Raw genomic sequence first — 14,040 nt, 5'->3', positions numbered from 1 at the left:
CTAATTCAATTCAATTCAATTCAGTCGCTCAGTCATGTCCAACTCTTTGCGACCCCATGAACTGCAGCACGCCAGGCCTCCCTGTCCATCACCAACTCCCTAAATGCCTGGTTTAAACTGTCTACTAATGTCTTGCTACCTTTGCCAAGGTGGGGACAGCAGTCAGGGGAGTGGCTAGAGCAGCTTACTGCGACACTGACAGCATGCAACAAACCAGTGGCTCTCCTTGGCCACAGTGCTAATCTGGAAGGTACGAAGGCCATAAAATACTCGTAGGGTATAATTACCATTATTACATGACTGCTCTAATATGCACTATAAAATACAGCATAAGTTCACAATGTTATATCAGGCTCTTTTCAATACACTTAAACCTTCTAGGACAGTGTCTCCTGTGGAAAAAAAAATCTCACTTTTCCTTTTCTTACCCCTTTCTTCAATTTCATTATTTCCTACCTGCCTTAGATTATTAAGATCATCATCAACAATAACAGCTACTGACACTGACCAAGCACTTACTGCGAGACAAGTATTAAGTACTCCATTGATTAACTCATTTTATCTTTACAATAACCCTATGAGGTAAGTTCCATTACTGCCCCCACACGAAGAAGCTAAGGCTCAGAAAATCCAGAAATTTGTCCAGGGTCACATACTGGGGGCTACCACACACTGGTGGCTCAGTGGTAAACACCCGCCTTCCAGTACAGGAGACATAGATTTGATCCCTAGGTCAGGAAGATCCCCTGGAGAAGGAAATGGCAACCCACTCCAGTATTCTTGCCTGGGAAACCCCATGGACAGAGAAGCCTGATGGGTCATAGTCCATGGGGTCACAAAGAGTAGGACGCGATTCAGCAACTAAACAACACCACCACATACTGAATAAGTCATAAAGTGGGAATTTGATGCCAGGCAGTCTGCAGTCCAGAGCTACTGCTACTAAATGCTCTCTGGTACAATGCAATGTGGGTGTGTATGAGATATAATATATACAGTATATGATCTGTCATTTTTATCTCACTTGCCTCTCTTCTTTTCTACATAGCCTAGCCTTAAAGAGAACATGGGTAAAAGGAGAACCAGATTATTTTTAAAAGGATGTTTTGAAAGCAAACAAGAATATTAGGTTTATCTCTGCCCACTGACAGTATAAAATCCCAAGGCTTTTCTTCTGGGAGAAAACTAATCTGGGTCATGGGAATTACTGGCCCCCTTGAGAATAGGCCAAGTTTCATTAACAAGAAGAATTATACTTTTTCTGCTAAGCTGTCTAGTTTTCCTAATTAGTCACTGTCATTTAGAGACTAAAAATAGGCTAACCTGCATTCTACTTGCCCTGCATGGATTCAGCTACTTGGTACCCGAATACTTTTGTGCAGATGGAAGGCACATCCCTTCAGTCTAGGGGTTAATGGATGGGCTTCCCCTCTCTGGCCCTGGCTAGATCAGGCTCTGGCCTGCAGCTGTATTCTTGGACCCAGTCCACAGGCCAGATGAGGAAGCATAGCACTGTCATACAGAAAGACCTGCAGAGAAGCTGGCCCAGGGAACCCTGCTTCCTGGAAAATTACTTAACTATTTCAAATTATATAATAATCCATTCTCAAGTTCAGTGTTATTATCATTTTCAAAGCATTTTACAGTTTTTAAAGTCCTTTCACATTATCACTGACTGACTTATTTTGAGGCTTATGTTCTCCAGTCTGGAGAGAGATGCCAGAGCACAGAGGAGGCATATAAGATGGTCGGTCCTTTGTGTGCCAACCTGATGCCACCAAGCACTGTGAACAGATCAGTTTCTGCTGGTGGTGATGTTTCCTTCAGTGGTTCACCTGCCACCTTGAGGTGGCACTGTCCCAAAAGGCAGGCCCTGGAAAGCTGCCTTAGCACCTTCCACTGCCTATCATGCACAAGGGACTGCTTTAAGCACTAGGGATAAGGCCATGAAGAAGAAGGATGGTCCAACCCATAATTCCCTGCTTTAAAAGCATATATTCTTTTGCGGTCAAACAGACAATCATCAAATAAAATCTACAATAGAAAGACAGCACCGGGGGGCTGTCTGCAGTTTGAGGCATGGTGGTGAGGAAAGGAGCCACGGGGAGGGAGGCATGTGCTAGCAGCCTGAAAGAGGGAAGGAAGCAAGCCATGTGGGTCTCTGGGAAAAGTGCTCCAAGGAAACAGAGAGCAGATGCAGGCAGCTGGCAGCACCAGTGAAAGCCAGTATCCCTGCCGCACAGCCAGCAAAAAAGAAGCTATCAGAAGTCAGGTCACAGACTTGAGGGCAGGAAACCTTGAGGACTTTGCAGGCCACTGTAGCTCCCCCCCACCATCCCCCACTCAACAAGATGATACTCCAGGAGAAAATTCTTTTTTTTTTTTTTTAAATGTAATCCAGGAGAAATTCTGATCAGAAGGATAACATAATCAGTTATGCTTCTTTGTAGACTCAGAAAGGTCTCAACTACTAAGACTTAAATGCCTCTGTTCCATGAGATATAAGAGCTTCACAAGCTAGCATAATAAAGCCCCGTGAGAGGATGAGTTCACGACAGGCGAACACCAGAATATGCTACTTTTCATATTTATTTGACTAACTGAAATGTGTCAGCACTGTACTTTGTATCTATGTCTGTTAACATGGTAGGTCTCTGAAGCTATTCCACAGTTTTCCCTTAGTCATTACGCTAAGTCTTTCACCAACTTCTCTACAGGCAAGTCCATGAAAGATCAGAATGTTTAGCCAATAAGCTGGAAACCTAGAGTACATAACAGTCTCTAGGTGCTAGTTACCTGCTACCTAGCTAATAGTCACCCACAAAGAGCACCAATATTAAACATGGCATGTAAACATTTATAAAGCCCATTGAACTGAACCATCTTAACAACCTTTAATTAATTAAAATAACAGATCTGTATGACTAGATCTATTTCACAGATGAAAAGTCAGGGATAAAAGGAACTACATCAAAGGTTAAGGGATTGGCCCTTTTCCATGTGGCTGAGCTCCAATAAGAACAATGGCTCCAAGACTGAACAGTCAGGGGTTCTCACTTTAGTTTGTTGCTGCATCTATAAACTGACCATAATCCTTTCATGAGGTACAATCAAGATTTCAAATCCACTGATGGGAGTGTGGGCAATGTTACTGGGAGAGAAACTGACAAATTGAGAGCAAGTGAGTGAATGAGAGAGAGAGAAACAGGTATGCATACACACAAATATGGACACACATTTATGCACTGGGTAATCTATTTCTTTTCATGAAGATTTTTTAAACAAAGGAAATAGCCCATCTGAATGGCATAGCTTTGAAAAGGAGTGTACTTTCACCTCAAAAAGGATACAGGCAGAAAATTACATTCCTTCCCATGAACCTGAAATAAATGAGACTTAGGTTGGAAAAGCTGGATTACTGGTGCACTGGGCCAAGGCACCAAAATGACTGAAATGTATAAACCTACATGTGCTATCAACGAACTTATGAGCTACATGTGGATAGGCAACTGACAGAGAAAATGATTATTTCACGGTGTCCTGAAAAATTCATGCCTCTTCATATACAAGAGCTGACACCCCCTGGAAAAGTTCTGGAGATCAGTTATTATGACCAATGAAAAATAAAATCCCAGATCTCTAACCTCCATGAAGAATCACATGAGTAGAACATCAACATTTTTATATAGGTTTACATTTCTGATGCTAAAGAATACAATTCTTTTAAAAAAAATTCAACAACATATGTTTCACAACTCATAAAAATTAGAAAAAAAATATGAGTGAATTACATCTTAATACATCTCCCCGTTCCTGAAACTCTATACCAACATCTAGCTCCTTGCTACACCTAAACTGCTATCTCCTAAAATGTCAATGTAGTCCAAGCTGAAGTGAAATAGCAGCTCATCTTATTTATCTATACCTATAAAATGTGTTTATATACAGTGGTACATGTTAGAATATGAGTGAATACACAAATCCTTCTGTTACATTTATTGCCTTAATCACAAAAATAGATTCATCAGGGAATTATGCCAGGAGAGTTATTACTTCAACACATGCCAGGCAAAACCTGGTTTATCCTCATAGGCAGCACCAAACTGAATTCTGCTACTCTGGAAGCAAATTATAAAACAAAGTACAGTGTCGACAAACAGGAATTACAGATCCAGTGTGTGAAAACTAACAATATCATTAGGCAGAGAACAGCAAATAATACCTGGGAAAAGAGACACAAATGACTCAAACAGTGCAGTTGAGATCTGGGCCCCAATCCCCTACCCTTCAGGCTCTTGGTGAGTGTCATTCATAAAGCCCAAATCCAGTACTTTTTGATGAGGAAGTCAAGGTGTTTAATGACAAGCTTCTGGAATGCTTCCAACTGTACAAGCTTCAAAGCCTAACACCTTAGCTCTTGTCATCCTGTTCTGCCCAGCTTGTTGGGAAAGGTGGGTGAAGAACGCCAAGCTGCTGGCAATGGAGACGAGAAGAGAATGTGGCACAGGCTAAAGAAACACTCTGAGGAAACAGTGGCACCCAAGCCCCAGGAGAAATGCCATCAGGAAGTGACTTCAGCAGACCAACCTGGATGTGTGTAAACCGCAAAGATGAATCAACGTAATGAACATCAGGAACTCAGGTAACGCCAAACCCCTCACCATGGCCCATGTGATTAGACCCTGCCTATCCATCTAACCTCAGGTCATGCGGTTCTGCTCTCACTCTCAGCTCCAACTCCCCTGGACTCCTGCAGCCTCTTATACCTAACGACGTGTGATTCACCAACTAGGACAGCCTGCAACTCCTTCTAAGCACTGAAGCAGGGAACCAGAATGACAAGATTCCTGCTTTTGACATACTGGCATTCTATTCCAATTGGAAAGACAGTACACAGTACATTAGTAAGAATATCTGACTGTGAAAGTGACAAGAAGATATGAAACAGGAGCATATGATAAAAAACAGTGAGGAGCACCAATCTAAGTAGACTAGGGAAGGCCTCCCTAAAGGGAAGATGGTTGAGCTGAGCCTGTTCATCAGAATGCAGTCTGTAAGTCTACAGATGAGGAGACTACAAAGCACATGTATAAACGCACAGGCAAGTAAGAACTATCTTCAACCACAAACATCAGAGCCTGCCTGAGACCTCTTTAAAAGTTATATGCTAAATGAGTCTGGTTCCTTTTCCGCAGGAATTCCGAAGTCTTTGTCAACAGCTGTTTAACCCAAGTGGAAGCCCTGGGATCTTTGCCAATCCTATGGTTTCCCACACAATGATGGGAACGCCCTGAGGCTTTGGCAGCTCACCCCACCCCATCCACCTCTGTGGCCCCAACCCAGTTCGGAAGCGGCTCTTCCTGAAAACAAGTCACTAGCAGATCTACTGCTCAGTCTTGCAAACAGAAGGCCACCTTCCAGAAATTTATATGGAAGGAGAAAATCACATGGAAGGGAGAAAATCCTGGTGACAGGTGCCAGCATGTGGATGGGCTACGTAAAAAGCTAAGTAATCATTAAACAGGGGCAGGAAATAAACAAAGGAGAAACCCATTAGAAAGATCAAGTATGTGTGGCAAACTCGAGGGGAGGGAGTAGCAAGGTTCAGGGTGTCCTGCTACTCTGTGGAAGGTAGGATTCCACAGAAGGTAGGAGAGCGTATGAATTGGTATTGGTGCTTAAAAAAAACAAATAGCAAGAGGCTTCAAGAAGTCAGAGCACAGTTCTAGATGTGGCTGTCTCCTGAAGCCTCAGTATAACTGTAAGTTCTTTAGACTCCTGATCCAATGAAGGCAGGATGCCTGTAGGAGCACCTTGGGCATCAAACGAGAGAGCTCATTGCCAATGAGTCAGGGGTGTGAACCACAGTGGTCAGCTCAGCACAGGCAGTATCTTTGGATATGCAGATCTAAGAACCTCCTGCAAGGATGGTGGTCCTGCGAGGTTATAACATCTGGCTACATACACACAAACACACACACACACACACACGCATGTGTGTGCACATACCCACGTGCATGCATACACAACCCTACCCAGATGTACACTCCCTTAAACATGCACATCCCCACATATGACTCCCCCACCCTCAGCACAGACACAGAATGTGAAATTTACACACTCTGTGAATAAAATGTTTCTATCTCCCTTAACACAGAACCAGTAAATGTCATTCAGTTCAGTTCTGTCACTCAGTCGTGTCGCAACTCTTTGCGACCCCGTGAATCGCAGCACGCCAGGTCTTTTAAGGTGTAGTGACCATTTAAAAATAGCTATCCTTTTTCTTTCTCTTGGTGTTATCATCAGGGGGGAAAAAAACTAAGACTTAACTCCCTCCCCTGCCTGTTTTTTGGGGTGTTTTTTTTTTTTTGGTATTATAAGTGAAAAGCATCCATTGTGGTATAATGAAAAAGACAGCAAAACACAAAGAAAATAAAAATCACTCATAATTCCACTGAGCAGAAATAACTAAGTTTTACCCCATTTTTTAAGATTTACATGTTATGCCCTATGCTTTTCCCAGGCACACAAACATACATGGATACAGACATGTATCCTAATGTATCTTAATACAAGCCAGAATCATACTGTGTGTACACAATTTTATAACCTGTTTCTATTGCTCTACTATGAATTTTTCACATATCATTCACTGTCCTATTCTACATATTTAAGGTTTATAGTATTCAACTGTACGGATCTGGACTTTCCTGGTGGCGCAGATGGTAAAGCGTCTGCCTACAATGCGGAGACCCGGGTTTGATCTCTAGGGCAGGAAGATCTCCTGAAGAAGGAAATGGGAACCCACTCCAGTATTCTTGCCTGGGAAATTCCATGGACGGAGAAGCCTGGTAGGGTACAGTCCATGGGGTCGCAAAGAGTCGGACACGACTGAGCGACTTCACTCACTCACTGACTGTATGGATATTCTATAATTTATTGAAGAAATCCTCTTTTATTGGATAATCCAATTGTTTTCAATACTGGCACATCTTTCTTTCTCTAGAATAAATTCACAGAAGTGGGATTTCTAGATTAAAGCGTATAAATACTTTTAATATATACTAGCAAACTGTCATCTAGGAGACTTCTATCCATTTACACCCCCACCTAGAATGTTTTAGTTCTCTGAGCCCTAAGGCAATATTATTTTGAAATTTTTAATAAGTAGTAAATGATATTGTACCTATCTCATTTTAAGTTGCATTTCTTTGATTAGTTACAGTACTGAATTTTTTCCAATTGTTTATTGACGCAACAACTTTGCTAAGGGTCCAGATAAAACAATTAGTTTTCTACAGAGCAGACCAAAAGTCTCAGGTAAAATAATAATATACACCAGGCAAGGATGGCATCTTACTATATTTTTAAAAATAAACACAATTCTACATCTATTAAAGCATTCCTGTAATTATAATTCATCTATTGTTCATGCAATTTAATGGTCAAGGAAAAAAACTTAACATCAAATTCCTCTCTATGAGGCCAGGAAAGGGAGAATTTCCCTGGCCCAGCATTTGGTGCAGGAGAATAACTGGGTCTACAGGAGGGAAGTGTTCAGCAGTGTGTGCCCCGTTCATCAATGCAAGCCTTATTCATCAATGTACGCCCAGTACCTGGCAGGACAAGCACTTAACATTTGTGGGCTATTCTCAGGCTGGTGGTCAAGGGACTTGAAGGAACTCAAGCTTCAAAATATCAGCCCTGCTGATTTCAATATATTGCACCCATGCCAATGGGTACCAGGGCACTTGGGAGGCAGCATATAAATGATGTGGCTGCCAAAGAGGCCAAAAAAGGACCACCGTCCCTCTCTAATCTACTTCACAGGGAGCTTGTAAGGACAGAGCAACAAAAAGAGGTGAAAAGGGTTCTGAAGACTATCTGGTGCTGTGCCAAGTGGGATGAAGAGAAGGAGGACGCAGAGAACAAATTTAAACAGAAGCCTCGAGGAGGCAGGATTGATGGGTACATGCAGAGACTGCGTTATAATGAAGCAAGTCTTGGTATGAAATCAGCATTTCTGCGAGCTGTGTATGGAGACAGCCTGTCTCCATGGACCCTGGGTGGGTGATAAAAACGGCATGGAGTGTAACCAGGGCACAAAGTCCTGAAAATAAACTTTTAACTGCGGGCTGAGGGGTCGCACAGAGTTGGACACGACTGAAGCGACTTAGCAGCAGCAGCAGCATGGCTGTTGGGCTCTTATTTATCATACAAAGGTTCTTCTTGATAGATTTTTCTTTCCATCTAGAGCGTTCTACAGCTTCTCTAGGACGTCCATTTGTGTGGAGTTAGTTTTATTTCTCCTTTTGGAATTTGCTGTGACTACTGAATCTGATGTTTCAGACCTTCCAGTTTAAGGTCCAATAGGAAGTGAGCTATTAGCAGAACTAAGCATGGTTGTGCACATTTTATGAGGGTCAGCATTTTGAGTCGGGAGAGAAAAAAAAAATCCTACGATAAGAACTTATTCTAGGGAAGAGTTAAAAAAAAAACAAAACTCACACAGCTTTGGCATGTTTGGGGTTCAACATAGAGGTCTTTGGTGAAGGAAACCTCTTGAAACAGCTGGGTGGCATTTCTATAAGGCCCTGACAGGAAAGATCCACACTCTGGTAATTCCTGATCAAGCAGATTGGAGCCCTGAGCCTGAGATGCAGGAAGGTGGTGGGGGAAGAGTGGATGACAGTTTGGAAGGGATCTGGCGTGTGCCAAGAGCACAGGAGTGCCCCCACCCAGGCACCTACTAGAGGGGACAGAGAGGAGCTTCAAGGTCCGTGCCCTTGTCTCCTAGTTCCGCTGGCTTCCAGCTCCATGAACAACCTGGCCATGTATGTATAACAGACACACTCAATTATGAAACATGGCAGTAATCACTATAAGTGAGCCTGCAACCTTAAGCTCCTGTTGGAAAGGCTACTGCTGCTCCTGATTTCTGCTCCCCACCCTCCAGACTCCTGTACTACCAATGCCACTGAAGCCCTCCCAGAGATAGAACCTGTTGCCATGGTACCTGCTTTCCCCACGCTCAGGGAGGGCATGCTCCAAGCCATTATGAAAATAAAAAGCTTTTATGTTTCATCTCACCTCCTGTTTCTCTCTCTGTCTTGTCCAGTTAAATTTTGAGTAGTGCTCACAGCAGAAATTGAAATGTGGGCATTTCAATTACAGCAATAACAAAAAATTAATAATCCAGTTTCCACAAAGAGGGAAGGTACAAAATAACTGTTCAAAGGAACAGTGGATATGTGTTTGGGTTAGGTAGAGGAAAAAAAGAAAGAATGAAAAGTAATTAAAGAAAGACATTCTCTGAAGATCATTAGATCTGACAGACACCAAAGCACTGTCTGGTCATTTGCTGAGGAAAAGAGAGGAAGAAAAGTCAGTAATGGTAATGGCTGATGAGAAAGAGTCCCCCGGAGGGCTGTTTCTTTGTTAACAGAAACCAAAAGAAGGAGTGAGAGCTGTCTGGAAGCCCAACCAAAGACACATTTGACTAGATCCCTGGAGAGAAATCCAAGGTGATATATCAGTCACAACCCTGTATTATGGGACTTATTGGTACCCACCATGGAATGCAGAATGAAAAAAATAATGAGAAAGCAATAAGAACAGTTGTACCATGAGTGGAGCAACTTTCTGTACTGTCCTTATCTCCAAAAAGGCATCCCTCCTGTCAGCACTCACTCCCATTCTCTCCTAACTCTGAGGTTATTGTCCATGAGGGAGCTGACCTGGCATGTGACTTCCTCCCAGGGATGCTTCCCAAGTGAGGAAAAGCTTCAGACCTCTATTTATGTCCGGAAAACGGAGAGAGATATATTGATCCACGTGGAGAAAGCAGCAGCAAAGGAGAAGCTTAGTTAAGTCCAGACCGCACCAAAGATGTTGAGGTTTCTTCTCCTGCTCACAAAGCCAGAGAAGTCCCTAAGGCAACTGCCAAGCAGTAACTGCTCTAGTTCGGTGCCTGGAATATCTAAAGATAGGAGAAAGAATGCTAACCCTCCACACTCAGACCACTGGAGGTGATTAAGCCTAAAATTATGAAGATGATTTCATAAAATAGATGATAATAAGTAGAACAAATAATGTCCAGCTATAAAATGCCACGCCTAATGGTTATCAGTCTAAAAAGCACTTTAACAACAGAGAAGTTCAAGGAGAAGAAAGTCGGTATCACTGAATTTGCTCATGCTGTACCACGACTTATGTTGCCAAGTACAAGGCTAGAGACAGAAAGTTCATTCACTACTTTCTAATGCCATGTGGGTCATGGATGTGTGGGCTTTTCTTTATAAGAGCTCTTTATATTGAAGATATAAAGAGATGTGGGAGCTCTTTATATTGAAGAGATCATTACAGATTCTCTATTTCTAGAGTGTTCTGCAGCTTCACTAAGGTATCAACTTGTGTGGACTTACTTTTATTCTATCCATTGGATGTGTGATTACTGAATCTGATGCTTCATATCTCTCAATTTAAGAAAATTCTCAGCCCTAAACTCATCAAATATTACCTCTTCCTATTCTCTTTAGTCTCACCTTCTAGCACATCTTAGAGACATATTTTCATTCTGCCTTCCATGTCTCTCTAAATATTTTCTGTTTCATTATCTCTCTGAACTGCAGTCTAGCAATCTTCTAAAATACATATTCCAGTTCATTCACTCTCTCCTCAGCTTTGTTTAATTTGGTATTTATTTGGAGTTTTTAATTTTAATGATTTTTTAAACTTCTATAAGTTCTATTGATTCTTCCAATGCTGCCTACCCTTCTGGGTTTAGTCCTTTCTTTATGTTTTTGGTTGTTGTTCAGTTGCTCAGTCGTGTCCAGTTCTTTGCGACCCCATGGACTGCAGCACACCAGGCTTCCTTGTCCTTCACTGTCTCCCAGAGTTTGCTCAAATTCACGTCCATTGAGTCGGTGATGCCATCCAACCATCACATCCTGTCGCCCCCTTCTCTTCCTTCCCTCAATCTTTCCCAGCATCAGGGTCTTTTCCAAAGAGTTGGCTCTTCACATCAAGGGACCAAAGTACTGGAGCTTCAGCTTCAGCATCAGTCCTTTCAATGAATATTCAGAGTTGATTTCCTTAAGGAGTGACTGGTTTGATCTCCTTGCTGTCCAAAAGACTCTCAAGAGTCTTCTCCAACACCACAGTTCAAAAGCATCAATTCTTCAGCATTCAGCTTTCTTTATGGTTCAACTCTCACATCTGTATGTGACTACTGAAAAAAACCATAGCTTTGACTATATGAACCTTTGTTGGCAAAGCGATGTCTTTGTATTTTAATACACCATCTAGGTTTGTCATAGCTTTCCTTCTAAGGAGTAAGCGTCTTTTAATTCCATGGCTGCAGTCACCATCTGCAGTGATTTTGGAGCCCAAGAAAATAAAATTTGGTACCGTTTCCACTTTTTCCCCTCCTATTTGCCATGAAGTGATGAGACTGAATGTCATGGTCTTCGTTTTTTGACTGTTGAGTTTTAAGCCAGCTTTTTTACTTTCCTCTTTCACCCTCATCAAGAAACTCTTCTTCTTTGCTTTCTGTCATGAGAGTGTGTCATCTGCCTATCTAAGGTTGCTGATATTTCTCCCAGCAATCTTGATTCCAGTTTGTGATTCATCCAGCCTGGCATTTTGCATGATGTACTCTGCATAGAAGTTAAATAAGCAGAGTGACAATATATAGGCTTGATGTACTCCTTTCCCAATTTGGAACCAGTCTGTTGTTCCATGTCCAGTTCTTACTGTTGCTTCTTGACCTGCATACGTTGCTCAGGAGACAGGTAAGGTGGTCTGGCATTTCCATCTCTTCAAAAAGTTTTCACAGTTTGTCGTGATCCACACAGTCAAAGGTTTTAGCATAGTCAATGAAGCAGAAGTAGATGATTTTCTGGAATTCCCTTACTTTTTCTATGATATAACAGATGTTGGCGATTTGATCTCTGGTTCCTCTGCCTTTTCTAAATCCAGCCTGTACATCTGGAAGTTCTTGGTTCAAATATTACTGAAGCCTAGTTTGAAGGATTTTGACCATTATCTTGCAAGCATGAGAAACAAGTGCAATTGTACGGTAGTTTGAACATTCTTTGGCATTGTCCTTCTTTGGGATTGGAATAAAAACAGACCGTTTCCAGTCCTGTGGGCATTACTGAGTTTTCCAAATTTGCTGACATATTGAGTGCAGCATTTTCACAGCATCATCTTTTAGGATTTGAAATAGCTTAGCTGAAATTCAAACACCTCCACCAGCTGCTTGCAGTAATGCTTCCTAAGGCCCACTTCACTTCACACGCCAGGATGGATGGCTCTAGGTAAGTGACCACATCATCATTAAGACCTTTTTTGTCTAGTTCTTCTCTGAATTCTTGCCATCTCTTCTTAATCCCTTGCTGTTTCTGCTATTGTGCATAATTCTGCTATTATGCATAATTCTGCTATTATGTCCATCTTTGCATGAAATGTTCCTTTGGTATCTCCAATTTCCTTTTAGAGATCTCTAGTCTTTCACATTCTATTGTTTTCCTCTATTTCTTTGCATTGTTCACTTAAGAAGACTTTCTTATCTCTCCTTGCTATTCTTTGGAACTGTATCTTCAATTGGGTATATCTTCTTTCCCTTTCTCCTTTGCCTTATGCTTATCTTCTTTTCTCAGATGTTTCTAAGGCTTCCTCAGATAACCACTTTGCTTTATGTTTTTAAACATATTTATTTTACAGTCTCTGTGGGATTTTTCTGTTACTGTTTTATTATCGGCATTTTTAAAATTCTGATACTCCTGTACATTACTCCCAGTGACTCTAGTTGATAACAGATTATTTTTCCTGTGTGTTTATGATTCTGAACTTATCTGTAGAGAAGCTTTATTTATGGAAATACTAAGTACTTCAGATGAAGTACATACTCAAGAAGTATCACTGAGTGATGTTGGTAAAATAAACTTGAATGAGGTCATAAATTTCCTTATAGATCCCAGGCTGAGATAGTGAAGTAAATTCCCTACTGTACTCCTGTGCTACAAGTGAGTGATTGAGTGAGTGAAGTCGCTCAGTCGTGTATGACTCTGCGACTCCATGGACTGTAGCTTACCAGGCTTCTCCATCCATGGGATTCTCCAGGCAAGAATACTGGAGTGGGTTACCATTTCCTTCTCCAGGGGATCTTCCCAACCCAGGGATCAAACCCAGGTCTCCTGCATTGGAGGCAGACGCTTTAACCTCTGAGCCACCAGGGAAGCCTGTACTCCTGTGCTACAAAGTAGATTAATGAAGCAACTGACAAACAACTAATCTCAAAAATATACAAGCAACTCCTACAGCTCAACTCCAGAAAAATAAATGACCCAATCAAAAAATGGGCCAAAGAACTAAATAGACATTTCTCCAAAGAAGACATACAGATGGCTAACAAACACATGAAAAGATGCTCAACATCACTCATTATCAGAGAAATGCAAATCAAAACCACTATGAGGTACCATCTCACACCAATCAGAATGGCTGCGATCCAAAAGTCTACAAATAATAAATGCTGGAGAGGGTGTGGAGAAAAGGGAACCCTCTTACACTGTTGGTGGGAATGCAAACTAGTACAACCACTATGGAGAACAGTGTGGAGATTCCTTAAAAAACTGGAAACAGAACTGCCTTATGATCCAGCAATCCCACTGCCGGGCATACACACTGAGGAAACCAGAAGGGAAAGAGATACGTGTACCCCAATGTTCATCGCAGCACTGTTTATAATAGCCAGGACATGGAAGCAACCTAGATGTCCATCGGCAGATGAATGGATAAGAAAGCTATGGTACATACACACAATGGAGTATTACTCAGCCATTAAAAAGAATACATTTGAATCAGTTCTAATGAGGGGGATGAAACTGGAGCCTATTATACAGAGTGAAGTAAGCCAGAAGGAAAAACACCAATACAGTATACTAACGCATATATATGGAATTTAGAAAGATGGTAACAATAACCCGGTGTACGAGACAGCAAAAGAGACACTGATGTATAGAACAGTCTTATGGA

The 14,040-nt window shown here is 41.7% G+C and overlaps 1 protein-coding gene across 6 annotated transcripts in view; it reads right to left on the bottom strand.

Moving 5' to 3' along the window:
- Window positions 1-14,040, bottom strand: part of ARHGAP26 (Rho GTPase activating protein 26) — a 474,596-nt gene that overhangs the window by 113,993 nt on the left and 346,563 nt on the right. The gene's annotated exons all lie outside the window — the stretch shown is intronic.

The sequence above is a fragment of the Bos javanicus genome, chromosome 7 (genome assembly GCF_032452875.1).
Source record: "Bos javanicus breed banteng chromosome 7, ARS-OSU_banteng_1.0, whole genome shotgun sequence".
Lineage (NCBI taxonomy): Eukaryota > Metazoa > Chordata > Mammalia > Artiodactyla > Bovidae > Bos > Bos javanicus.
The sequence above is the reverse complement of the archived record's forward strand: the minus strand, read 5'-3'. Positions and strand labels throughout refer to the sequence as shown.